Here is a 25,763-nt window from a genome sequence, read left to right as displayed (position 1 = left end):
AATATGCTAGGCTAGACAACTACAGGTGATTCTGGAAACAAAAGTGAGAGAATAACGAAAACAGTATGATCCATGTTACGGATAACTACAGAGAGGGATAGAAAAGAAAGAGAAAAAAGATAGGTCATGGAAGTGGGCCTGGGGTTGTCTTAAAGATTTCTAAGCTAAGAAAAATAATTTTTTGCATCCTTCAAGGAAAAGAGAATACTTTCATAAATTTAATGATCCCATGACATTGGCTAACGTGGTTGTAGAAGAGGCAAACTTTACTAAATGTTAATATATTCAGGGTGTTTTCCTAAGCTTTAATTGCTTTGCCTAGTAAAAACTGACATAACCTTGAAAAATGATAGGGTTGCTTAATGTTGTACTGACTGCTGGATTTGGCTGTGGTTTTTATATGACTACTAGAAAGGCTGATTCTTTCCTTTTAGTAGTGTTAGAAAGTCTTGAATGAAGGTGATGGCCTTCTCTGGTCTGTTCAAACCATATGTAAACCAGCCGCTTTTCTTAGAATTTGAATTCAAGAATTTTATTTGGATTATTTTATTATAGCAACTTGCTTTGAAATGAAGAGTCTTTGTAATTAACTAATCTAGAATCTGGGAGCTATTTTAAGAGATTGGAAAATTAGATCTCCACCTGCCATTTGCACAAATAAGCAGTTTCTTAAATGTGACCCTGACCAGTTGATGCAAATGAGTATGTTTATGGGGCTACCTCTTGATCATTTGTTTATTAAAGTCTATATGATTTAGAAAGTCTCTCTCTTACCTCAAACTTCTCAAACCAAGAAATGCAGTTATATACATTATAGGTACGGGTATTTGCTAATGCATAAGTTTATATGAAAAGTATTTATAAGCATGAAGGAAAAGATTAAGTTTCACATGATTGAATGTAACTTTCATACTCTGACCTGAGCCAGGAAGGTAAAAGTTACCTGCATTTACCTAAAATACAGAGTCCAGCACCATATTTTGCATATAGAAGGCATTTGATGAAATATTCGTTAATTTGGTTTTTTCTACCCAGAACTGTCTTTGAGACATATAATTTTAACTGTCTTACTTATGATTTATTCTTGAATATTGTTTATTTTAGCTTTAGCTGTTTCTTTCCATTCAAGTTGAAGTAATTTCTGCTAAAGTGGGATGTTGGAATGCCCACCCCTCAATTACCTGGAATATTTTGGTAAAATTAGACCTCCACTTGAGTGTATCTGTCAAGAATCAATAGCAAATGATAAATATACTATAATTTTAAAATTACTTGATGATAGACTTGCCCAATGAGCTGTAGTTACATTAGGAATACCAAAATGTCATGAAAACTTATGAGAAATCAGAGACTATATTGTAAAATCAAGGCAAAATTTAGCTTTCTGAGGGCATAGGCATGGCCTTCAACTCCTAATAGTCTGGTGTTTGGGCCTATCTTTCAAGGTAATTAGAGTTAGCCAAAGTGTTACAAGAGAGGTATGGCTAATACTTTAATGTGGCATTTCAGTTGAAATGAATTTGATTTGATTTTACCTTCTTAAATGTTTTGAATCTTGTTTTTCTTCCAATTTCATTTAATTTTATAATCTATTGAAATAACTCAGGATGTTTTTATGGTTTTTGTGTTTTCTTTGGGCTGCCATAGCTGCTTGAAGAGTTACAGATTACTTAATAATGCTAGATACCACTTTTGAATCCAGGCTCAAGCTACATGAATGGAAAAGTAACAGAGGTATGATTAAGGAAGATACTAGCATTTCAGTGCCTAACATTATGCTGAAGTATGTTAAAGGTATCTAATCTTATATTGATTAAAAGCCACAGTGTCTGGTTTCTAACTCCACTGTCTGATTTTACCCTTAGAGCCCAAATTTGTTAAGTGATTTGGAGAAATTTAAAAAATTTTTTATACTCAATTGTCTGAAAAATTTGCCTTCTGTGTTTTATAAGTGATTATGTTTAGTGGGACTATTCAAAAAAGAATTACAAACAAGGGGTTTGTTTGTTTTTTTAAAGACATCTTACATCTTAAAGAATGAGTAGGTTTGAGTCCTTGTCAATAACAAGTTGTATAATTGGGGGGAAGTCTTTTAACCACTTTGGGGTTCAATTTTATTATCTGTCAAATAAGGGTATTGGATTACATCAGTGTTTTCAAACCTCTTTTTCTTTGGACTGCAACCTACAGTAAGAAATAGATTTTATAAAGCATTCCACAACACACACATATGTATCAAAAATAAAAGTTTTACTAAATATGTCTTTACAATACTATATTCTTTATTTTTTAAAAATATCATTCACTAAGTTGATTTCATGACTCAAAACCATCACTTTCAGTTTGAAAATACTGGGTTAGATGCTTTCAGATGGCTCTTTCAATTTTAAGTTTTAAAATTGAGATTTAGGATTCAATTTTACTATTTTTGACCAGAAAAAGCAAGTTGAGTTTTAAGCAATGACGAGCTATAATCCTTGCCATAACCTGGAGTCCCGGAGATGTGGTGGGAACCTGCACCTTATGATTTTGTGAGAACTGGTGGCTGGACTGCCAGAGTATCTGTTGGGCCAGGGCCTGGGCAGTAGGCTGGGGCAGCAGCAGTCACGTGCTGCTTCCCCCTGCTCTTCTACTAACTGCGCCTCACTGTCATGGCACCTTGTTCCTTGGAGTTGAAGTCATCAAAACTCAGAAAGCAAGGTTAGTATGGCTCATTGATTAGGAAAGAGTAGAGGTATATAGCATTTACATTTGTGCTACCCAACTTTCTGTGATTGTGAAAAGAAAGTGCTTGAAGTGTATCAAGGAAGTAGCTAAGTGAGTAAAACCTGTGCTAAATGCTAATCAAGTGAGGGGTTCCATGGATTTTATATGTTTGAGTTTGTATGTGTGTGTGTATGTGGAATGCTTTATAAAATCTATTTGTAGGAAGTAGGGAACACACGTTATATGTCTTTTGATCTCATTACTTTTGCTCATCTTGAATGTTATTCCTATGCATATGATTTTTTTTCATAGGTAGGATGAATGGCAGAAATGGTTTTCCATCATGTAGGAACAATGAGGTTGTTTCCCATTGTGGCTTAATCTCTTGAAATTTGTGGCAGTGGTGAGATTGAGTTGGATATTGAGTTAATATCACATTCTGTTTGCTTGTGCTGCTTCTGGGATTCAGATTCTTATGAAATGGGTGATAGTTGAGAGCCTACCTTTGTGGAGATATGGGTATCATTTTGCTTGGAAGAGGGAGAAGTAAAAATCTCAACAATAAACATATCAATTCAGACTACAATGAAATGAAACTAGAAATCAATCCCAAGAGGAATTTTGGAAACTCTACAAATACATGGAAATTAAACAACATAACTCATGAATGACCCTTGGTTCAATGGAGAAATTAAAATCAAAATGTTTCTTTTTTTCTTTTCTTTTCTTTTTTTTTTTTTTTTTTTTTGAGATAGAGTCTCACTCTGTTGCCTGGGCTAGAGTGCCATGGCATCAGCCGAGCTCACAGCAACCTCAAACTCCTGGGCTCAAGCCATCCTCCTGCCTTAGCCTCCCGAGTAGCTGGAACTACAGGCATGCGCCACCATGTGCGGCTAATTCTCTATATATTTGTAGTTGGCCAATTAATTTCTTTCTATTTTTGGTAGAGATGGGGTCTCGCTCTTGCTCAGGCTGGTTTCGAACTCCTGACCTTGAGCGATCCACCCGCCTCGGCCTCCCAGAGAGCTAGGATTACAGGCGTGAACCACCATGCCTGGCCCAAAATATTTCTTGAAACAAATTTAAATGGAAACACAGCATACCAAAACCTGTGGAAGACAGCAACAGCAGTACTAAGAGACAAATTTATAGCAATAAATTTCTACATCAGAAAAGTAGAAAGATTTCAAATAAACAATCTAACGATATAAAGGAACTAGAAAAGTAAGAATCAACCAAACCCAAAATTAGCAAAAGGAAAGAAATAATAAAGATCAGACCAAAACTAAATGAAATAGAGACTAACTAAAATAACAATACAAAGGATCAATGAAATAAAAGGTTGGTTCTTTGAAAAGATAAACAAAATTGGTAAACTACTAGCTAGACTAAACAAAAAAGAACAAAAGGAGAGAAAATCCAAATAAAATCAGAAATGAGAAAGGAGACATTACAGCTGTATCATAGAAATACAAGAGATCATCAGAGACCATTATGAAAAATTATATGCTGACAAAGTGGAAAACCTATAGGAAATGGATACATTCCTGGATACACAACCTACCTAGATCGAATCAGGAAGAAATAGTAAACCTGAGCAGAACAATTAGGAGTAGTGAGATTGAATAGGTAACAATCTCTTGGCAAAGCAAAGCCCAGGTCTGGATATCTATATCTATAGCTGAATTCTACCAGATTGTATGAAGAAGAACTAAATTATTACAAAAAAACAAAGACGAGGAATTCTCCCTAACTTCATCTACAATATCAGCATTACCCTGTTACCAAAACTAGACAAAGATGCAACAAAAAAAGAGAAAATTATAGGCCAATATCCCTGGTGAACATAGATGCAAAAATCCTCCACAAAATACTACCAAACTGAATCCAAGTGCACCGCCAAAAGATAATGCATCATGATCAAGTGGGATTTATATCAGGTGTGTAAAGGTGGTTTACCATACACAAATCAGTGTGATACATCACATCAACAGAGTGAAGGACAAAAACCATATGATCATCTCAATAGATGCAGAAAAAGGACTTGATAAAATTCTACATCCTTTCATGATAAAAACTCTCAATAAATTTGTCATTGAAGGAGCATACCTCAAAATAATAAAGTTTATTTGTGATAAACCTCCAGGTAACAGCTTCAGAACGTTGGTCTAGGCAAAAATTTTATGACTGAGACCTCAGAACTATAGATAACTAAAACAAAAATGGACAAATGGGACTATATTAAACTAAAAAGCTTCTGCACAGCAAAGGAAACAGTCAACAGAGTAAAGAGACAACCTTTTGAATGGAATGACATATTTGCAAACTGTTCACCTGACAAGGGACTAATATCCAGAATATACAGGGAATGCAAACAACTCAACAATACTAAACCAAATAATCCCATTAAAAAGTAGACAAGGGACATGAATAGACAATTCTAGAAAGAAGACATACAAATGGCCAACAGGTATATGAAAAACTGCTCAGCATCACTAATTGTCAGGGAAATGCAAATCAACACCACAATGAGATATCATCTTACCCAAGTTAGAATGGCTATCACTAAAAAAGGCAAAAAATAACACATGCTGGCAAGGACGTGGAGAAAAGGGAACTCTTGTTCACAGTTGATGGGAATGTAAATTAATACAGTCACTATGGAAAACAGGGTGGGGATTTCTCAAAAAACTGAAAATAGGACTATCATACAGTCTAGCAATCCTACTAATGGTTATCTTATCCAAAGGACAAAAGTCAGTATAATCAAAGGGATATCTGCACTTACATGTTTATCTTAGCACTATTCATGATAGCAAATAAATGAAATCAACCTTAGTTTCCATTAGCAAATGAATATATAAAGAAAATGTGGTATATATACACAATGGAATACTCTTCGATCATAAAAAAGAATGAAATCATGTCATTTGTGGCAACATGGTTGGAACTGGAGGTCATTAAATCTGAAATAACCCTGGTAAAGAAAGACAAATACTGCATATTCTCACTCAAACTTGGGAGCTAAGCAACTTGATCTCATGGAGATGGAGAATAGAATGATAGTTGCCATTGGCTGGAAATGGGGTGAGGGTGTGAGATGGAAATGAAGAAAGATGGTGAATGTGTACAAACATACAGTTAGATAGAGGAAATAAGTTCTAATGTTGGATGGCAGACTAGTATGACTTTTGTTAGCAACAATATATTGTATATTTCAAAATAGCTAGAAGAGAAGACTTGAAATGTTCCCAACACATAGCAATGACAAATACTCAAGGTGATGGATACTCTAAATACTGTGACTTAATCATCACACATTCTATGCATATAACAAATACTCACATGTACCCCATAAATATAAAATAAAATTACGTATCGATAGAAGAATTAAAACTTTTTTTTTGTTTTAAAAAAGCAGCCTCATAAGCAGAATGTTATTTTCTGAATATTAAATACATTCCTTTCTCATGCGCCTACTTAGTGACTTTGTCCTCCCCTGCAGACTGATCCTCCAGGATGCCATGATGAGGAAGAGTAACTCGATATGTTTAGAAGAAGTGCCTCCCCAAGGCCCAGAGCTATTCCTGAGGCACACTGGTGCATTTAGCGCAGGAGTGGTATGGCAGAAGTTAGCATGAATTGCAGCAGGTGGGGGCTGTATTCATTTTCCCTGTGCACTGACTGTCTAATCTAAACATTCCAATGTTGAAAACAAAACCGTTAGTTGATATTTCTAGGCAAGGGTCATTGAGCCTCACATGGATAAAAAGAATATATGCAAAAAGAAAACAGTATATTAATGCAAAATATCTGAACCCAAGATAGAGAAAGGTCACACTCTCTTCTAATTTAAGCGGATAGAAACTCACAGATGTGTTTGTGATTTTTACCAGCTATAGCGATTTCAAATATTGAAATGGCATTTGGAACAGGAAGATGGGGTTCAGATTAGAGCACAGTGAATAACAAAGTGAAAATGTTGTTATTCTAGCAGCTTACAGATACCTCATTGTGTTTGCCTCTGCTAAATCCTGATGAAATGATCTTGAAAGAGCAATGCCTGTTGTTCTTGGCTTTTATTGATTTTGTTCCACGCAGTGTGAGGATCTACTGCTTGTCCTAAAATGATGAAATTGAAAGAAGATTGATTTTGGATGACTTCCAGTATCTTTCCTTGAACTTCAGTTTGCAGAAATTGGTCACTTAGAAATAAAACCATAACTCACACATCCACTCTCTACTGCTGTGAAACCAACACTTAGAGTTCAGGCTTCTAATATCTTTGAGAGAACTGGAAATTCTAGCATATTTTGGAGCAATAATATTTCCATGTTTGCTCTGTTCTATAATAATAAAAAAAAAGTTAGGCAGCCTACTTTTAGACATCCTGAGCCTCTCTAGATGTGTTCCCTTTCCTCAAATAAGCCTCCACGTAACTGCGGGAACCTTTAAGAGGATGTTTGTCCCCTATTATTTCAGATTTTGAACGTTTTAGGGGATGCGAGTTGTAGAAACAAAGTAGTTTGCTTTTTAAATAAATTAATGGTGGTTTTTTCCTCTGGCATGCATTTCCTACCATATAAAGAAAAAGTTAAATGTCTAAAATATCAAACGTATTCATGGCCAAACACACACACACTCCTGTGCCTTGCATGAACCCTCTGATTCGTGTGTTGATTTCTTCATTAATAAAAAGTTGTTGTACAAAAAAAGAAGGCTTTTCCATTATTTTTACTCTTTTTTTGTTTGTGGCTTTAATGGAACTGTTTGCGTTTTAGAGATGAAGAAAGTGAGGCCTGAGTATGTGGCGTGAATCTCCCTAGATCATATTAAAAGTGAGAAGCACGGGCATAAGCAGCTTGAGCTTGGATCGTCAGTGGGTTGGTATTCAGTCTTCACCATCACTTGCCACTTTGCTGTGTCAGAAATTTCAAATGTGGCAATGTGGGTGACTGAGTCGAGGTTTGGGGTTTGAGGGTTTAGAATTTTAGTTCCTTTTTTTAAAATGTAAAGTATCCCATATGTCATCGTTTGTCATGATGTTTTCAGTCTTCATTTTAATTGTTTGGGAAGGTGGAATTTTTATCTTTCGCTAAAGAGGCAGCTTCTGGCACATCTGTAGTATATTTAATTTGTTGCTCTGTTCCTCATTCAACATTTATTGAGCTCCTGTTATGTATGATGTAGCCAAGGCGGCCCTGTGGGATATACAAATGTATTCAACATTGCTTTTGTCCTCAAGAAGTTCATTATCTGTTAGGGCAGATGGGTTCAGGGAAAGGATTAATGGAGTGCCTCACTCTGGGCATTCTCTTGTTGCCCTTTTCCTAAGACTAAAGGGAATCTTTGTAATTTCTTTGTTAACTTCAACTCACCAGAATAAGAAATGGAAAAGGTATGTGGGAAAAAATACTGCTGATATTCTTTGTACACTATATCTTAGAAATTTCTGGTTTGAATAATGTAGCCAGTTGAACAGGGAATTTAGGATTTGAGATTTATAACTGTAGTTTTGACCCAGTTGACATTTGGGATGTGGAGTTGGTGGGACATGCTCACTGGGAAACTCACATTCTTCAGAGCAGCTGTGTGTATGTGGACAATGGGCAGAACAAGCCTTTGGAAAAAGACAGGGCTCTGTTTGGCGGGAATCTGTTCCGTTATTTGGGGGCTGAGGGAGTCCTTTCTTGGAGCAAGGGCAGGGCTTCTGTGGGTAGACAAGAGTGAGGGAACATCACATAAGACTAACTGTGGTGTGTGATAGTGGAAGATGAAGACCAGGAGAGCCAGTCAAGAATTTACCAAGCAGTATTCCACAAGATACTGGTTCTGTGATGCATGCCCTGGTAAGAATCCTTTGGATATATCTGTATTCAGAAATTGGAAGAACTGCAGAAGGAGCAGAGAAAGAGTTGTGGGGAAGGTAGGAGGAGATGCAGATAAGTGTGAAGTTTTAGGAGCCAAGGTTGAGGGATTTTGGGGGCCCAAGTATGCTGATGAGGTCAAGAGAATCAGGACTGATTAAACCTCTGGATTAGGGGTATTTAGAGCCTTCTTTTGAGATCATCTGACTTTTGTCATGTGGTGGTCTTAGTATTGATAATGTCTATAAACATGTTTAAGAAATATTTTCAGTTGGTACATTTTATCACCTTTCCAGCCTCAGCTGTTGTGATATCTTCCACCAAATTTCTAGATCTTAAAGGATATATATTACTATATCATACATTTGCTTTTCAGAGTATTTTTTTCTTTTTCTTAAAAAAAATCAAGTAAACATTGTGTTCCCAAGTAATCAGAATATTTTGATAATAGTTTTCAATATAATTTGCTTCCTTTGTAATGTTATGCAATTTGTTTTGTATCTTTAAAAACATTATTCTAAGAAAGACTCTGCAGGCTTCCTAGATTGCCAAAGGGGTTCATGGCACAAAAATGGTACTGGACACGGCCCTGGGGACTACATTTCTGAGTCTCTAGCAGTGGCTATGTATAGGTACTGAATAGATACTGATGAATGACTAAGGAATGGCATATGAAAAAACTCAGAGAGCCTCCCCTTCTTCCACCAGGAAAAGTATAATATCATTGATTAAGTCTCACCTCGCTTAGTTACAGACATTCCAGTAATGTCAGTCTGAGCTTGGGTCTACCAACATCTCCCTATCTAGGCTCTTTTTTTTTTTTTTTTTTTTTTAAATCATCAAGAGGCGGTATAGGGGAATGGGTTAAGAGCATGGCTCTCAAGCCAGGCCTCCTGAATTCAAAGTTGAACTCTGTTAACTTGCTGGTTGAATGTGCTTGCATAAGGTATTTAACATTTTGTATTTAAGTTTTCTTTTTCATAAAAAAGGTAATAGAAAAGGATATATAAATTAGAGATACCTTATGCTTATGTTATATGCTTATGAAAAAATAACTGGAAGTAAATAAGATGCTTGTAGTGGTAAGAATATGTATTAATGTGTTTACTTTTTACTTCTCTAGAAACTATATTTTATAGTATTCAAATGTTTTATAGCATTTAAAAATATGTAAATGAAAAAATATATATAAAGATACATAAAATAAAAATATATATATTCAGCCCCTTGCTGAATTGATGGTAATAGAGTTACAACCATAGTTTTCATGGATGAACTTGCTAAAGTTGGAGTTTATTTTGAAGAGGTGGGAGATGGTAACCTGGGAACAATTGCCTGCCACCTTTTGAAATACAGATATACTGTACTTTGACTTTCATAATAATCCTCTTCAGGGATTATGTAGTTGAAAAGGAAGTTATGTATAACCCCATTCATCTAGTTCAAGCTATGTCCCAGTCTTTCAGTGCCTCTCTAGAAGTATTGCTTTGAGTACCTATAACGTTTTGTTTGAACCATGTTTATAGTAGTTTGCACGCTTTATTGTGACTGTTTACAAATTCTATATTTAAAAAAAAATAGAATGTGACCTAGATATGTAGGATGAACAAGTCTAGAGATCTAATGTGTAGCATGAGAATGATAGTACTACCTGGGACTATATTTGAGATTTTTTGCCAAGAGAGTAGATTTTTAGTGCTGTTATGACATACACAAAATAAGGGGTAACTGTGTGAAATGATGGATACAATAATTTGCTTGACTGTAGTAACTATTTCACTATGTATATGAAAACATCTTGTTACTATCTTAAATGTATATAATAAAAATAATAAAAGAATAAGAATATGAGCTTTTTGTTATAGATAAATTATGTAGATAAATTTTAACCCCCAGTAATTCCAGTAGTGCCTGGTACTGGTGGGCATTTGTAACTTTTGAGTGAATTGTTTTTGTCTACAGTATAATGGAGTATTTCCAGTAAACAAGCTTTCTAATTTGCATGTAGCCTTTAACATTGTTAGCTATTTCTTATTTTTAAAGAATTTATATGTGTGTTAAATTTGGGTGTACCTTGGACATTTATTTGTAGTCTTACTTTTGAAGTAAACACATTCTAGTTTGTCTCCTTTGAAAATATTTGAAGAACATTTCTGAAATCTTTGTTCCTCCCAAACATAAGCATACCTCCTTCCTTCATCTGTTTCTTATAAGAGAGTGACCCAGAACCCCCGCCCCTAATGTACACCTTGGGCTTTCTGCTGTGCTCCTATGCGTCTGCTCAGCCATGGTCAGTTGTGGGCAGCCAGTGGTGCAAGTACCTCCCTTAATCCTCTGCAAGGATTCTGTGCTTGTGTGGCCTGACATCCTTTTAGCTTTTAAAATTTCTCCACCAACCTCAAATAATGCATGTTAAGCTATGGACAACCAAGGCTCTCTGGTCTTTAACACATTAACTGCTTTCAAATCATGTCTTCCCTTTCCTACATGTGGAAATTTATGAATGTCTGATGTTATATTTTTCCTTCCTTGTTTTGATCTAAAAGCCATTTAAAGTTATTTGATTGACTTATTAATTGGTTTCCTTGACTACTCTGAAACCTAGAGAAAACCAGCACACAACCACCTCCTTTTTGAGAGCCCAGACTTTTCGTAATTTATAATTTTATTTTAATTTGTTGTGCCTTTATCCTAATCTGTTTATTATGAGATTTGTATCAATCTGTAATCAAATAAATATTTTAGGAATTCTCATAGAGAATTATTTACACTCAAATTTTATTTGTTGTACTTTCCTACTTGATTTATGCTTCTGGGCTTTAAATAGGATTCCAGAGAGGAGGATTTCAGGGTAATAGGGTGTAGTGGTTCAGATGTGGGAACTGGGGCTAAATGGCCTGGGCTAAAGCCCTGCCTCTGCCAGTTGCTGCCTTCTGTGACCTTGGAAAAGCTGCTAAGCCTTTCTGTGCTTTGGCTTCCTTCCTTACCTGTGACACAGAGATGGCAATGGCACCTACTTCATTGGGTTCTTGTGCAGTTTATAGGAATATAAATGAAATACTAAGAATAACCCCTCTTTTCCAAGCACTCTATAAGTGGAGTATGTGACATTCCTAAAGAATCAGCTAATATGAAATCAGCATAGCTTTTCTGAAAGTGTGGCAGGGCTTGCTTTTCTCTTTCTGCTGACCAAGCTCACTGCCTCAACTTAGTATCAGGACTGTGGCAGCAGGGCTGGGGGAACCTGAGGAACTTGGCCAGGATGGGATGATAAAGGTGAAAGAAATAGTTTATAGGGAATGGTTGGGGTGCAGGAAGAGGTGCCTTGGGATCCTGGGTAGGGGAAGAAACAGGTTTTCCCATCATTTGGGCAAAATGTCTGTCAGCCAGCCCAAGGGACAAAAATAATGGTAAAGTATTTAGCAAAGAAGGAATTTGCTTCAGGTGTATAAGGGTGATTGGCCAAAATATATTTTTTCTTTTTCTCTTTCTCTGTTCTTCCTTACCCTCCCTCACTTAGATTTCTTTTAAATCTCCCCTTGGCCTTGTTATTTCTTATCCTCATTTCCAAAATCCTTTTACTAAATTTTGATAAACTGAAAAATACAGAAATTACATTTATATATTGGGATTACCTAAGTTTAATTTTTAAAAATCTAGAATTCGGAAGTGCTTCTCTAAGTTTGAATTGCCTTTTAGTATCAATTTGATATATGAAAACATAATTTATGACAGGGTCTACATTTCAGGTGATGGAAAATATGAGTTCTATTCTTTGTAGTTTGAAATTCATTTCATTGGGTACCTTTTGTTGATGTTTCAAATTTGTGATATATCTTTTCCACATGGTCTATAATTAATTATTCATTCCTGATATATTATTTGTGATCACCTATTTATATAACTCAATTTGTCCATCACCTGGGCATGTAGCTATACTAGTAAAATATGTTAATTCATGACTGTTTTTGAAAAACATTGTTAGGGGCATTAACAAGTTTTATTTATTGCTGTTCTTTAAAACTGCTCAGAGTACTTCTAACCTTCAGACAACTTTTCCCGGCTTGTTCTCTCAGCACATTTGACACGCAACAAAAGTGACTTTTGTCTTATTATGGAAGTGGGCCAAATTGTTGACATCATGACAGGTGGTATATTATTTAGGGCTGCGGAGACCTTGGGCTTCACAAGCGCTTTGTTCCCTCTAGATTGTGTTTTGACTTGCATGTTTCTGACAGCCACTGTGGCATCAACCTCCTTTATTGAGTTTGGAACGTGTCTGCAAGAGCTAGCCTTATAAAGGTTTTAGCTACAGTGTTAGCAGTTGCCTAAACATTTCATATATTTGTATTTATTATAGTTTGATTTCAGTATTTGTATTATACTTAGCATTTATTATGGCTTGGTTTTGTTTGTTTTTACATAGTATCCCCTTATGAGAAATATAATCACTGTGTTTATGGTTGTGAATATTTGTGCTTTTTGATTCCTTGGCCTTTTAGGTCTCAAGTATGGAATGTCTTGACATGTACTTACTTGCAAATTGAAAAAAATACAACAAATCTTCACTACTTCAGGTAAATGAATTCCATAAGAAACTAAAGGTCTTCTTCTTGCTTATTAGACATCTTTTATATTGGAAATATCAGAGTGTACTATTACAGCAGGAAGTGATGCAAAAAATGTAGGCCGATCTCAACTTTGAGGTTTATTAAAATATTCCACAGGGGTAGTGATTTATCTTTCTTTCTTCCTTCCAATACAGAGATATTTATTCAATACTTTTAAACTTCCGGGTACCGTGCCAGGCATGGGGGAGCTAGAGGGGATGCAGACAGAATGGGCTTGTGTGCTACAGCTTACTTCCATGGTTCTTCAGGGCAGATGCCATGGTTATAGAGTCTCACCAACAATAAATTCTTATGCATGTGGTGGTAATAATTCTATAGCTATAATTTATGGAGAGCTAGATGGTTTGTGTTTGTTATCTCCGACCCTCATAAAGAGAGAAGGAGCTCTTAGTATCCTCATTTTACAGGAGAGTGAACTAAGGCTCAGAAAAATTGATTAATTCAGAGTTAGTGTTGGGAATTTTAAAACTCCAGTCTATTTGCTGCCAGTTAATCTTTTTTATTACGACTCATCTCTTAATAGAGGTTATAGAGTAATGCTGTTAACTTTTGAGGATGAAATCAAGGCATGAGATTTAAGACTTGGTAATTTGGATCATTAATAAAGAAAATGGTTATTTTTGTAACTTGATATTTAGTTTGTTTTAATGAATGGAGGAAGAATGATTGGCCTTAAAATTTTACCAGCCACATAGTTTTGAATACAGTTTATGCATATATTCACTAAAGAAAGAGGATATTCTTTCTTGTTTTAGAGTGTTGATGTACCTGTCACAGTTCTTCCTGTGATCCTCACAAATAACCGTGTCAGTTCCAGTGATCCTAAGTATAAGGAATCCTTCTTCCCAATATTTGTCAAAAGCAGCAAATGTTCCAGGTCAATGATGCAAAACAATACAGAATATATTTTTAATTTTGGTTTTGAATTGGATCTACTTGAATAGTTCTATGAGATTTCCTAATATAGAGACATATTTGTTGAAGAAGTCAGTGACCCAGAAGAGTGACTGCTGCACACAACTGGGTAGACTTCTCAGAGGCATCTCCAGTGCCTCAGGTAGGTGCTTCTCCTGGCTCCTGGGGAGCTCTCCCTCCTGTGACCACAGATAGGAAAATTGCTTCAGGGCCAGCTGCAGGGAATATCGCTGGCAGGATGCTTTCTCTGGTTTCTTGTGCTGATCTAGGCATAATTGTGGTCAAGAAAATATTGAGTGAATGATTAACATATAGTTCTCAATTTTATTTAGCTGCCAAACTCATAGTACTAGGAAATAACCCAAGCCAACTACTTTGCTGTGGCTTAGGACTTCAGGTTTAAAAGTCAAAATTTATAGCTATAAAAACATTTAAAAACTTTAAGTATGTGGTAAAGATAAATAATGACCAATGAGATAAAATTTAAATCAACACGCATATTTCTTCCTCTATCTTCTTATCTCCTAATGTTTTATTTGGGGCTGGAATAAATGTCTATAATAATCATCCCCAGAAAGGTATTTAATAGTTTCAACTAATGTGAGTTGGTAGCCACTTAAGATTTTTAATATTGATCAATATATGTTATTTTCACTCTCTAGAGTAACGCACTATACCTGAGGATAAATTTTGGGAAACTGCCAACCCATGGAAAAATGTTTTCCTCTATTTCCAAAATACAATGACTTCTTATTTGGTTGTGTCTCATCTCAGAGGAGTGAGGTTCAGGGATATAGGGTGTGAGTGAGGGTGGGTGAGAGGTGGAGGCAGTGATGAGCAAGTAGTTGGTCAGTTCTACAAGGGTCTCCAGGACCTGGCTCCACCCTGTCTCCTGCTGGCCCTCACCCTGGGGTGTCTGCCACACTGGTCTTCTTGCTGACTCGGGGACACACCAGCCTTGCTCCCGCCCTCAGGACCTTCTGCTCCCAGAGGCCTTCATGGCTTGCCTCCTTCTTTCTCAGGTCTCCTCAGAGGTCTCCTTCTCAGTGAGGTGCCCCCTTACCCTGTTTCATGTGCAGTCTGCCCATGCCTTATCCCCTTCTCTGTTTTTATTTTTCTCCATAGCACTTATCATTTATCTAACAAACTCTATATATTTTCCTTGTTTCTGTTTATTCTTCCCCCACTAAAGTGTAAGATACAAGAAGGCAGAGATTTGTCTCTGTAGCACCTCCTAGAATGGATGAAATAGAACGGTGCCTTGAATGATTACAACCCATCATAGATACTTAATCAATATTTTTGAATCAATTGAAGATTTTCTAGATAGTAATAATACTTAGTAACTAGCTTTGTTTTGTTGTGCTGTTTTCACCTCCATTTATCAAGAACCTGAAAATAAAATACAAGTATTTAAGCTGTGCTTCCTGTTGGGTACTTAAGGAAAACAAGTGAACATTGTGGAAGGCTCTTCCCTAGTTTTCCTGGAGCGTCAGAGCAGTGAGACGGTCTTGATGGCTGCCTACGAGTAGAGGAGACCCAGGAGGCAGGATACCACATACCTCTCTCACTTGAGGAGGCTGGTTGTATGACCTCAGTTTTTCACCTGTAAAATGTGGGTATTTAGGTCACCAATGTTCCTGACTAGGGAGAACCATTAAGAAACATAGTCTAATGAAAAAAGGAGAAGGCTCTTATTTACTTATGTAGTCTTTTGTTTGCATTTTGAAAATGTGATTGTATTATTTGGTATCATTTCCACTATAAAGTTTATTTTATAATGTAAAGAAATTCAAGCTAGACTCTAGTCTCAGTGCTAAAAATGGGGTAGTCCTGTTTTCATTTTTTAAAAGATTCATATTTATTACTATATAAATGTCTTCAGGCCAATGCCTTTTTTTGAGTTTTCCCTATCAGAATTATTTACTATATATTTGGGGTTGGTAAGTTTAAAAAGTATTCAAGGATGAAGTACATTTTTTTCCTCAGGACTTGAATAGTAATACATTTTTAAGTCTTGCTAATAAATGAATAATTTTCTAGAACATCACTTAAGAAACAGGATGATAATGAGTACTGTAAATAAATCTGTAATATTTTATATTATTCTAATAATCAGATTACAATCTGCCTCAACTTCAAAGAAAATAATAGTTATAATAAATCACACATTTTCAAATATATCCTTCTATTGGGTGTATAACAAAGTGCTGGGTATGATGACATGTTTAATAGATGTCCCTGCCAGCATTTTGAGCTAAAATTTAGGACGTTTAAAACAACTTGAATATGTGGTGAATGCTTGTCTTCTAGTGGACAGAATGGGCGGGGGTGGGAAGAGCTAGATCTGCTTCCTAGGCACACCTTTGATTTACATGACAGTATGAGAAAATCAGATTGTTCTCTTGATTTTGAGCCCACAAATACCATCCTGGCTCTCTTCATGAAATCCGCTGCAATTGGACCAGGCCTTGCTTTTGGTGTGGCACCCTGACTTAATCCATATACCAGGCACAGCTCCCCAGCCTGCAGAGGGTGGAGTGGCCATCCTCCCTCACTTTGGAAGTGGATTTTGTGTCTGTATATAGCTATGATGCCATTAGCCTCTTTGGGTAGTCAGTGTCATAGTGTTGACATGCTAAGCTTCAGTTAATTAAAAACTGTTTCGTTCTATTTTTCTTGTTTATATAGCAGTGAGTTCACATCATCATCCTCCTGTACTCATGAGGCTTTTTGTGCTTGTTTTCTGGGTTTGATGTTTTAGTCTCTTTATATTTGCTTTCATTAAATGTGCTGGATAGAGGCCTTGGTACCAGCATTTTGATGTCTCCTCTTTTTATAGGGCCATTATTCCTCTTCCTAACTTATTAACCTCCCTTTTCAGCATTTTTACCACTGAAATACATGATCCAAAGTATTAATATAAAGATTGGGTAGGATGAGGCTCAAGATAGTGCTCTGCAAACATACCTCAATATGCTTCTAGATCTGCACTGCCCAATATGGCAGTTATGAGTATATTACTATTTCCATTTAAATTTTACAGTCATATGAAATTAAAAATTTAGCTCCCAAACAGCATTAGCCACATTTTAAGTACAGACTGACCACGTCTTGTCTATTAGACAGTATTGATATAGAATATTTCTATCATCGCAGAAAGTTCTGCTGGACATTATGGCTCTATCCTGATATTGATCCCTTAGCACTCTGAAACATAAAAAGAATGCCACGAATTATTTTCCCACATTTCCTCACACTGATTAATTTTAAAGTAGCTGATGATTAAAGTGACACATTTTATTTGAGGGAATCAGGCAGGTTTTAATAAAAGAGGTCAAATTTGTGTTTTAAAGGATAAGTATGATTTTGAGAATAGATATTGGTAGAATCATCAGTTTCTTGGGAAAATTGGGAATACATAAAGACATGAGTAATTCAACATTACTGGGGATTAAGGTGTGTGAGGTTTTATTGTTAGAAATGTAGCTGGAAAAGGAAGTTGAGGACATGATTGAGTTCTATTTTATATACACAAATAAAACACTAAGTATGAAGTATGAATTTGAGGAAGAGTTTGTTCATTCACTTAGCACTTAAGTGCTGAGTTTCTACTCTTATCACTGAGCCATATATGGAAGATACCATCATGGGGTCTCTTCCTTAAAGGGGCTCAGCAGTCAGTGGGGGAGACACACCCAGAAGCATATTGTTGTAATGTGTCCTGAGGAAGCAAGACCACTGGCCTGGGAAAGCATTACCGAACAGGCCATTTCAGTGTTTGTCACTGAGGTGGAAGTTGGACAGAGACTGTTTCATTCAAAAGCACTTTCTTTCATTTTCCGTGTCATGTTAGGAACTGCCATGTTTTGATCATTTTACCATTTATTAAGTGTTGAGTGATAATGCTGCATTTATACAGAAATAGAAATTCCCTTTCCCAGCAATCCCAAGTATATAAATAAATTTTTATTTTTAAAAATGTAATGAGGTTAAACTAAGATAGTAACAGCACAATACTTTGGTGTACAGTCAACTTTTTGTTACTCGGGTGCAGATTATTGGTGGTAAGAGTAATGGAGAGTGTATTGGTAGAAAAAATTAAATAATCAAAAACAAGGTTGATTGGTCTTCAAAGCTGGCTGTGTGGCAGAGTCAGTTTTGGAGAATTAAAAGAAGTGCACATCTCTATATTCCAACCTTGGAGGCTCTGACTCAGTAAATCTGGGGTTACTTCCTGGCATCTGTGGTTTTTTAGCACCTGAAGTGATTCTGATGGGCAGCCAGGGTTGAAAACCACTGGTCTTCTGTGTGGAATTTTATAATAAATAATAGATGCCAGATTCTATGTCTGTGACATACAATGGTACTCTTTTTCACCAATCAGAGCCTGACATTAGGCCTGTGCAGATTTGAGCCCTGTAGTATTGATGAACATTTAAAGTTAATAAAAAGACAGAACCCAAGAAAAACAGAAGCATTGATTAATGTATAGTGGCTAATAGCAAGACCTCTGAAAACAGGATGCCTGTCATTGAATCTTTCTTCACCATTTATTACCTCTGTGATTTGGGGCAAGTTACTTAACTTGTGGACTTCAATTTCTTCTTTTGATAAATAGACATAATGGTATCTGTCTTGTAGAACTTAATTTGTGACAATTAAAGGAGTTAGCATATGCACCTTATTTAATTGATTCTAAGATGTATTTGTTACCACCTCTGAAATCAGGAGGTGAAATGCAAGCTTTAGAATGTGTTCTGGTTCACTTCACAATGAAATGTTCTTTCTTTCTGTGTGGTACATAAAATAAGTATGCATCTTATAAATGATGATGGCTTAGATTGATTTATGAAATGCAAATTATTAGATGTGTTAAGTTTTGTTTTAATAAAATAGAATTACTTGGTTTCTTCTTTAAACTTAATAATTATGATGATTATAATTTCAAACAATTATTGGGCATTTCTATATGTCAGGAACAGTGCTTAAGAATTTCATCTTCATAACAGTAATTATAGTATGTATTTTTTGGGGTGATTTTGAGGCAGCTAGAAGATTGTAAAACTAAGATTCAAACATGCTTGACTTCAACACCTGGCCTTTTAACCACTGGGCCATACTGATTAGCCCAACATTTAATCTACAGATCTATGTCTAATATTCATAGTTGGTTAGTTCTTTTTAGGTAATGTGGCAAGAAATATTTAAACTGAGGTAAATCCAAGTCAATATTCCTGCTCCATCAGCCACTCAGCCCTACCTGCTAACATGACCTACCTATGACAGGGGTTGGGAACCTGCGGCCTTCTGATTTCAAGATTGTTCTTTTTAAAGCACCAATTGCATCCTTCTAATTTCAAGATTATTCTTTTTTAAGCACCAAAGGAGGCAAAAACAGCTTCATCTTTCTCTGCTGTACTCCTTTTAATGAAAGGATTTGTTCTTTAAAGTTTGGATTCATTCAAAAGGCTGCACTTAAGGACCTAGAAGCCCACATGTAGTCCTATGAGGTTGAGGGAAGAATTGGTTGAGAAAGGGAGAAGATAATTTGACGTCCTTAAGGCAAGATTTGGGACAGTGCAAATATCAGAGGCGTCACACTCAGACTCCCAGTGTCATATAGTCAACAGTGGACCATGCAACAGTTAGGTAATTGTCTTTATCACTGGCTGTCAGTAGTTTGACTGACACACCTTCATGTAGTTTTCCTTGTATTTATCCTGCTTGAGGTTTGCTGACCTTTATGAATCTGTAACTGTATGACTATTACCCTATTGGAAAAGTTTATTTCTTCTGCCTTTTTCTTTTCTTTTTTTTTTCTCTCTGTAAGCCCAATTATAGGATTGTTTTAATATTGCCCTTAAGTCATTAAGATCTCTTCATTTTGTTCGATATTTTCTCTTTTTATTTCTCAGATTCACGAGTTTCTAGTGCTCTATCTTCACCTTTCCTCTTTCCTTTGTCATCACCAATCTGCTGCTAAGCCCATTTGTTGCTTAACAATGCCCATTTTATTTCAGTATGATGTTTTACAATTTTTATTTTGTTATTTTTTATGATAGGTTTTATTTTTCTGATTTTTAAAATTATTATTCAGCATGGGCCTATTTCCGTATATATCCTTGATCAAAGTTACAGTAGCTGCTTACCTGCTCTGCTAATTTTGATATCTGGGTCATCTCAAGGTCAGTCTTTGATATTGTCTTCTCTTTTAAAAATGGTTTATGTTTTCTTTTCTGGATTTTGTTACATTTTTCCCAGCAGTCCTGACTTTTTTGCTTTTGGTTTTGCAAAAAATTAATTTGGATGACTCAAACTGTAAATTTGGAGTCCTGGGCGGTAGCTCAAATCACATTTTAGGTTTTTTTAGTCTTAGCCTGGTTTACAGGTCAGCCGGAGATTTGGGCAGAGTTCATACACAGAATTTATGCATCATCTTCTCTGTTTCTGTCTTTACTGGGATTTCCTATTTTTGCCAACTTCATTTCCAGTGGTTGTGGTTGGTGTAAGCTCCGCCAATAAGGCAATGGGTTTTCTATTGGAAAGTTGGGTATGAGTGGAGCCTACAACTTCTTATAATATAGGAAATTCACTCAGAGTTATTCCTTTATCTTTTTTCCAAGTGTCACTTCCTCTGCAAAATCTCCCTTCTTTTGGATGAACTCAAATGCCTTTAGGCAGTTGTTTTTTTGTTTTTGTTTCTTTTGTTTTTGATGTTGATCATGGTTTATAGTTACTGTATGTAGACACTTTAAAAAAACAGTCTTTTTTTTATTTCTTAGGAAGGAGATTTTTCTGGGCTTTTTATCTTTAATACTTGCAAGTGTTTATTGTGTGTAAAGGTTACATTTACAGCTGAAAGAATAGTGAAATTTCTGCTTCCCAGCACCCTGGAATGGAGATTTACAGCTGTTGCTTCACTTTCTCTGAGAAATGAATGTATTCTTTTGGCACATTGGTGCATTCTATGGGTATAATTTGCTCTGAATTTTGAATGAACACTTTTGATGTGTTTCTTGTAGAAATTAGGATATTTTCTTTAATATTAATATATTGAAACGTTTGATCTGCTAATAAATAAGATACTAGTCTTCATGAATCAGATACATAAGCTTTGATTATTCAAGTAGTTTTGTGGAGGGGAACATACATATAAGTAATTCACTCTCACGTAATTTGTATATATAATTGGCAGAAAAGTAAACTCTGCTTAATTTGCCTTGATAATTGCCCAACTATTTATTTGGTTAATGTAATGTTAACCTAATTAGTAGTGCTCCATCAGTAGAAATATTTTATCTTTTTTTTTTTTGAGACAGAGTCTTACTTTATTGCCCAGGCTAGAGTGAGTGCCGTGGCATCAGCCTAGCTCACAGCAACCTCAAACTCCTGGCTCAAGCAATCCTCCTGCCTCAGCCTCCCAAGTAGCTGGGACTACAGGCATTCGCCACCATGCCCGGCTAATTTTTTGTGTATATATATATTAGTTGGCCAATTAATTTCTTTCTATTTATAGTAGAGACGGGGTCTCGCTCTTGCTCAGGCTGGTTTCGAACTCCTGACCTCGAGCAATCCGCCTGCCTCGGCCTTCCAGAGAGCTAGGATTACAGGCGTGAGCTACCGCGCCCGGCCTGAAATATTTTATCTTGAGTTATTCTGTGATCATTTATAGTTGCAAAGTTAAATTTTCTTTCTTGATCATATTGAACTTCAAAACATTTTTTCTCAATGTATTTAATCTCTTATTTCTCATGAAAAATTTCTATGAAATTTTACTTGTTGAATAAGTACTTTATTAGATTAGAAATGTGTGCCTCATCTCTACTATAATTTTCTCATTTGAACTATTATACAAATATCTGATGGTACAACTATAAAAAATGAATATGTATAAGTGAAATGGAAAATAATCATGTAAAAATGCAAAAATTTAATTTGTTTTTGTACTTAGTAATTTGTTTAACCTCTCAGAAAAGCCTTTAGTCCATTTGCACTTCTATAAAGGCAATTCCTGAGGCCAGGTAATTTATAAAGAAAAGAAGTTTATTTGGCTTATAGTTATGCAGGCTGTATAAGAAGCATGATGTCAGTATCTGCTGCTGGTGAGGGACTCACATAGCTTAGAGTTGTGGCAAGAGGCAAAGTTGGAGAGCAGGAATTTCACATGGCAAGAAGGGGAGGCAGAAAGGGAGAGAAAGAGAGAGAAAGACAGGGACAGAGGGAAGGGGAGGGGGGGCACTCATGTTCCTTTAAACAACCAGCCTTCACATGAACCAACAAAGCTGGAACTCACTCACTACAGTGGAGGGCACCAAGCCATTCATGTGCGTTCTGCCCCATGACCCAAACATCTCCCACCAGGTTCCACATCCCACACTGGAGACCAAACTTCAACATGAGATTTGGAAGGGACAAACATCCAAACCATATCAAGCCCTAAGAGCTTTATTATGGAATGCCTCATGCTAGCTATGTCATGTATATGTGAGGTTTGTATGTTAGTGTATATGTGTTTCCCTGGGATTTAATTATATTCATTTTTATATATTATTTCTTAATTCTTTGTGCTTCCACTTTGTCAGGACTGGACATAGAAACTATATTTTCAAATAAAATCTCTGTAAGACCATTAATTTTTAAGGACTATAGAATCATCTATTTTTTTTTTTAGTGATTCTCAAAGAATTTTTTTTTATTTCGGCATTTTATTGGGGTACAAATGTTAAGGTTATGTACATTGCCCATGCCCCAAATCATGTATTTTTATATTAATATTTTAAAATTTAAATTTCTAAATATTTTGGACTATTTTGTAATATGTATATGTCAATCTATTGGGGAAAAGGGAATAATATTTTCTTGTAAAGATTATTCAATTTTGGAAATTATTCTTCAGCAATCTCTTGTCATTTAAAATTGGTGATTTAAAAAAATGAAGAAATGGTACAAAAGGATATGCATGAGCTGCAAGGAGCAGAAAACCAAAGTAAAAGTTCTCTAAACAATGAGAAGTTTATAAATTTGTATAGCAGGAAGTTAGGATATGGGCCAGGTTAGAAGTATCAGTGAGGACAAAGGCTCCTTCCATCATTTTTGCCTGACCTCCTTATTATATTATCTCTGCTCTAGGGTTAGTCCCTTCATTGTCACAAAATGGCTGCTACAGCTCTAGACATTTGGGTTTTCTTCTGTGACTGTCATATTACTGGGGGAGAAAATCTTTTCCTGATGTTTGGTCTAGACCATATGTTTCCTGACTGTATGGAAGAGTGAACACCAGAACAAAATTAGGACTCAGGGTGTTATCGATGAAGGGGTATAGGATGGATACTCGTGTTCTTACACACAGATTTTATATACCAAAGATTTTTTAGTTTCTTAAAAGAGCCATATTCACTTTTCCCTCCAGGATCTTGTCATTGCCATGTGGAATTTTTTTTTCTCTCTCTCTATCCAGTAGCTTTTTCTCATCCTTTAACTCCCAGCTTAGATATAACTTCTTTTCTTAAATATCAGAAAATACAGAAACTTTAAAGCAAAAAGTACTACTGTAAGTTAAGAAGGATACTTTATAATGATAAAGGTTCAAATCCCTGGAAGAAATAACAATTTGTCTGCACTTAACAATTTAGCATCAAACTAAATAAAGCAGAAGTTGACTGAACTCACAGATGAAGTAAACAAATTATAATCATAGTAGGAGATTTTAGCCCACTTTTTTTAGTAACTACTAGAAGCAGACAAAGAAAATTGAAAATAGGGAAGAATTGAACATGATTGACATTATTATTTGAGGTAATCATGTGGCTCAACATATACTTAGGTCAAAGTATATATGGCATTAGTCTTATATGTATTCTTTCAAGAAATGTAAAAATAGGGAATATTCCCCAAATTATTAATATTTTATGAAGCAGTATAGCTTTGATAGTTAGCAAGAATATTGAAAAAGGGACATTACAGACCAATCTCACTTGTGAAACTTTATGTAAAAAAAAAAACCCAATAAACAAAAACCTGCAAACCAAAGCCAACAATATATAATAAGGCTAATATTCCAGGAATGCAAGGACAGTTTAACATTTTAAAATCAATCAGTGTATTTTACCACATTATTTAAATAAAGGAGAAAAATTATATGATTCTCTTACCAGAAGCAAAACATAATTTGATAATAAGGGAACTTTTAAAGTCTGATGTAGCATATATATTAGTTTCCTATTACTGCTCTAGCCAAATTACCACAAACTTGGTTTAAAACAACAAAAAATTATTCTTACAGTTCTTACAGGAGATCTGAAGTCCCAAATAGGTCTCTCTAAGCTAAAGCCAAGGTGTCGGCAAAGCTGTACCCTTCTGGAGGCTCTCGGGGGAATTACTTCCTTGTCTGTTACAGCTTCTAGAGAGAGGCTGCATGTGTTCTCCCAGCTCGTCGCCCTGCGTCACTCCAGCCTTTGCATCTGTCATCACAGCACCTTTCTGACACTCCTTCCCTCTTTCCCTTAAAAGGACCCTAGTGATCATGGGAATAATCTAGGACAAATTTCCCATCTCAAGATCCTTAACTTAATCATACATGCAGAGTCCCTTTTGCTGTAAGGTATGACATTTCGCAGGTTCCAAGGACTAGGGACGTAGACATCTTGGTGGGGAAGCAGTCTGTTTAGCACATTGTAGCTAAATATTTGTACAAAGAATATTCATTCTACTTAATTATGAAAATCTTTCTGATAGAGGGAATGAGACAAGGTTGTCCACTAACAATATATGTATTTGACATTGGAATGGAAGACATATCCAGTTCCTTTTAGCAAATAGGTAAACAAATAAATAAAATTATCTTGGAAATCAAGAAATCACTTTTATTTGTAGATAACTATAATTGTGGACAAAGGAAATTTCAAAAGAATCTGTAGATAAATTGATGGAATTAATAAGTAATTTGGGCCTTATTTTAGCTTGGATCACAATAACAAAATACCATAGACTGGGTGCCTTAAACAATAGAAATTTATTTTTTTGCAGTTCTGGAGGCTGGGAAATCACAAGATCAAGTCAGATTCAGTTCCTGGTAGGGGTTGTCTTCCTGGCTTGCAGACTTTCCCTCTTCTCGCTGTGTCTTCACATGGCAAAGAGGGAGAGGAAGAGAGAGTGTGCGTGTCCTGAGGCCCCCATCCTCATGCCTCATTTAACCCTACTTACTTCCCAAAAGCCCCATCTCCAGTTATCATTATTGATATTTGGTGGAGGGGGTACACACAAACACTCAGATCTTAGCAGGAATGTTGCTGGATACAAAGTCAATACAGTGTATAATAAAATCAGTTGTATTTTTGTACAACAGCAACAGATAGAAAACAAAAATAAAGATACTGTTTACAATAGCATAAAAATATCAAGTTCAGTGGAAAATGTGCAATATCACAAGAGGAAAAATTATTATTGAGAGGAAATTACAAAAATCCTAAGCAAAAGTAGGTAACACTATAAAGACAGGTAGGAAGACTCAATATAATTAAAATGTAGGTTCTTCACTAATTCATCTATAGATTTATGAGCAATCTAGCAGATTTATGTATGGGTATGTAATATTAATAAGCTAATTCCAAAATATATAGAGAAATGCAAAGGGACAAGAATT

At 35.8% G+C, this 25,763-nt stretch overlaps 1 protein-coding gene and 1 long non-coding RNA gene across 5 annotated transcripts in view; one reads left to right on the top strand and one right to left on the bottom strand.

Annotated features, from left to right (window-relative positions):
• Nucleotides 1-25,763, top strand: part of GMDS (GDP-mannose 4,6-dehydratase) — a 638,941-nt gene that overhangs the window by 190,901 nt on the left and 422,277 nt on the right. The gene's annotated exons all lie outside the window — the stretch shown is intronic.
• LOC105873497 (uncharacterized) overlaps nt 1-25,763 on the bottom strand; it is a 113,491-nt gene that overhangs the window by 40,537 nt on the left and 47,191 nt on the right. For both annotated transcript variants that reach the window (XR_001155069.2, XR_001155070.2), the window contains exon 3: nt 6,715-6,828. This is a non-coding gene — a long non-coding RNA (uncharacterized LOC105873497). The remainder of the gene's footprint in view (nt 1-6,714; nt 6,829-25,763) is intronic.

This window comes from Microcebus murinus, chromosome 15 (genome assembly GCF_040939455.1).
Source record: "Microcebus murinus isolate Inina chromosome 15, M.murinus_Inina_mat1.0, whole genome shotgun sequence".
In the NCBI taxonomy this organism is placed as follows: domain Eukaryota; kingdom Metazoa; phylum Chordata; class Mammalia; order Primates; family Cheirogaleidae; genus Microcebus; species Microcebus murinus.
The sequence above is the reverse complement of the archived record's forward strand: the minus strand, read 5'-3'. Positions and strand labels throughout refer to the sequence as shown.